The 3,274-nt window shown below is 40.4% G+C and overlaps 1 non-coding gene across 1 annotated transcript; it reads left to right on the top strand.

Annotated features, from left to right (window-relative positions):
* Window positions 1-418: 418 nt before the first annotated feature.
* Window positions 419-564, top strand: LOC142427089 (small nucleolar RNA SNORA57). Its single transcript, XR_012779918.1, has one exon. It is a non-coding gene; the product is annotated as a small nucleolar RNA SNORA57 (small nucleolar RNA).
* Window positions 565-3,274: the final 2,710 nt, after the last annotated feature.

The following is a 3,274-nucleotide window of genomic DNA, read 5'->3' as shown; positions in this document are numbered from 1 at the left end:
TGTCTGGAGAAAGGCAGGGCACAGAGTCTCAGTGGGTAGGCTTGTGGTCAGTTGATACGCTCTCTGTGCCTGTTTAAGCAGCCCTGGGGTAGGTGAAAAGTTGGGCTCCTAAAGGCAAAGTTGGCGATCCAGACCCACTGCAGTTCGATTTTGTCCTCCAGGGCCGCTGTGAGTTGAAAGTGGCTCAACAGCAGTGAGCTGGGTATTTGATTTTGTGTCTGTGTAAAGCAAGACTATCTAACTCTCTGAGGATTTGAATTTGCAAACAACTTTGCAGAAGTGACAGCCAGTTTAGTTGATCTTTTTAAAAATAAAATATTCCATCCTTTTCTTCGTTGATGACTCAGAATAGTCACGTTAGAAATGTACTCCTAATCTTTGAATTATATTTAGCAAGTGACATATGGGAAAAGCTAACCCTCCATTTCTTGGCGGGCCGGAGCGTGGAGTCCCAGTCCCCATTATGTACGGAGGCAGAGGGAGAGGACGCCTCCCGCCGGCGTCACGTGGTTGGTGCCAGCGGCTACGGATCTGCTGGTTCTATCCTCAAACGCTGGGACAAGGAAAAAAGAAAAGAAAAGAAAAGTTAATAAACGTTTTGTTAATTGTCTCTTTAATCAAGAAGTAGGCACTGCATACAGGAATTACATTTTATGTATACATCTATCCATATAGTAAGATTTGCCGGGCAAGAACACACCGGCCCCTCTAAAGAGAGCCTTTCAGGAACTGCAAAACTTGCAGGAACATTCCAGGCATGCAGGAGAGGAGCGCTTTATATCACTTCGAACAATAGCAAATGGCAGTGGAACACCTGTCAAATGAATCTGGCTCTCATTCCAGCAGCAGCCGCTGCAGCCTTGAATCTTTCAAGGTGTGATGAATTATTCTGCACCATCTGTTTTACAAAATGTTAATTCTTCTTGAACCAAAATTGCAGCCCAGCAAATGAGCTCTTAGTGAAGCAACAAGTCATCATTCACATGAGACTATAGAGAAAGGTTGAGCCGGAAATTATTAGCAAAAATGATTTGCCAGAAACAGAATGGAAATATATTAATGGCCAGAGAAAATGGTCAATTAGATAATGAAATGCAAAATAAGCAATCCGATATAGGCAGGGGTGAAAAGTCATTTCTACAGAGGTTAAACACGAGGATGTTTCTTATTCTGCTCAATCCTTTGCTATTTTAGGAAACAGCTGTGGACCACCTTTTTGCATGCCTTTGTGCAGATTTGCTGTGAGTGGTCTCGCAGGCACGTGGTTCGTGGTTATCTTGGGCTTTTCTTGTCTTTTGTTGTTGCAGTTAGATTGTTGTGCAGAAGAAACATGTAACTGTCCTTTCTGTTACGCTTCCCTTAACTCAGGGCATCACTGTTCTATATTGAATGCAAGAGAAATAGAAGAAAATGATGGGAGATTGTCAGGAGAATGATGCGCTGTCCTGCCAGTTGTTGCTACTCTATGTACAACACAATGAAATACTGAGCGATTCTTACAATCATTTGAAGGCTTGAGCCCATTGCTGCAGCCAGTGACAATTGATCAAATTGAGGACTTTTCTTTTATCCTGAACCTTCCCATGAACAATGTCTTCTCTAATGACTGGGCCCTTGTGATACACGTGGGAGGAAATCAAACTGTCCTTACTCCAAAGGAGCATACTGGCTGTACTTCTTCCAAGACAGATTTGTTTCTTGCCCTGGCAGTCCCTAACAAATTCAATACACTGCAAATATCTTAATTCAAATACATCAGTTGTTCTTTGTCTTTCTTATTTATTGTCCATCCTTTTCAGCTATATTTTGCCTATGATAATTTCTTCCTGAAAATTAAGATTAGGTTTCAAGAGAAAGTAAGGATCAGTCTGAAATAGGACTTTGAAAGTCCTGAAAAATGTATACCTCCACTTAAGTTCACATCTATACTATAGTTATGCCTTTAGACATATATGCTGTCAATTGATAGCTACACTGAGAGTCAATCAAAGACAGCATGTAAATTACATTTTAGGTATGTAAAATTTAAAACTGTGAGTTTAGTACAACTAATTCCAGTATTTAAAATCTTCTGATGGCTTTCTCAATTGCCAATTGCTGATGGTGATTTCTGTAGGAAAAAACAGAGAGCAGATTTTCCTGGATAAAGGAATTCATCAACGTTTAGACCTACAACTTCTTAACTTTTCTTCATTTGATGATGCTCTTGAAATTGTGAGATTATTTCTTGAAGTTTTTCAGTATTTGAGTGTATTGAATAGCACTGCCTGAGGTCAAGCACATTTCATTTGGTACAACCCCATTGCGTGCTTGCTGGCCAGATCGTAGCCTAATCGGTATCCACTAAGTTACCAGGGGTCCTATTCTCTATATGAGAAATGCATAGTTTCTTAAGCATTTTATAAAATGGAAATCTTAACGAATAATAATAGTCAACATAATAGGCAGGTAAGCCAAAAGGTATTGCTATGAAATCACAGAATCCTTTATTAAACCCAAAATCTTAAACTATGATGCTATTGTTTTTGACACATCCTCCATCTAGGTCTATACACTTCTGAAGTGGTGTTTCCATTTTCTAACACTTCCCTGAAGAATTCTGTCTTCTTCAGTTTACCTCATGTCAAAATTGCGTGTTTGGAAATTTTGAAGCACTCAAATTATGTTACTTCTTAATAATCTTTGACTTATGGCAACAGCTGGGACTTAAGACTCTGTCCTTTCAAGGTGCACAACGTCCTTCATAGGCCACGTCAGAAGAGCATTACTTGGAAATCCTATTAAGCAAGTTGGACTGGGCCTTAAATTCACCTGTAGTACATTTAAGGAACTGGTGGCAGGGCTATAACACCCTCGTGTGAGCAGAAGCAGATGATCTCAAGGTTTTGCACATGTAGGTCACTGGATTTTGGTTCTGATCTCTGGCTTTGAGGGTGCCTAATATATGGTGGCCAAAGACTATCATATATTTGCTATATTTGTATGCTATCTCTGCTTTTTATGACATGCATTAGTTCTAGCAGGCATGGTTCTGCTTTTGTGAATGAGTGTTATTAAAAGTTGTGACTGGCGGCCCCTACCCTCATGGTTTGTATAAATCGTGTTCGGTCACTTCAGTTGTACCAGTCAAAAATTCATCCACTGCATTATTGGACTCCAAAAGCCAAACTCGCTTCCATCTAGTCAACCCTGTGACTGTCACTGTTTATGGGAGTAGAAAGCCCCGTCTTTCTCCCGTAGAGTTGCTGGTGGTTTTGAACTGCCAACCATGCCG

The sequence above is a fragment of the Tenrec ecaudatus genome, chromosome 14 (genome assembly GCF_050624435.1).
Source record: "Tenrec ecaudatus isolate mTenEca1 chromosome 14, mTenEca1.hap1, whole genome shotgun sequence".
Classification (NCBI taxonomy): domain Eukaryota; kingdom Metazoa; phylum Chordata; class Mammalia; order Afrosoricida; family Tenrecidae; genus Tenrec; species Tenrec ecaudatus.
The sequence above is the reverse complement of the archived record's forward strand: the minus strand, read 5'-3'. Positions and strand labels throughout refer to the sequence as shown.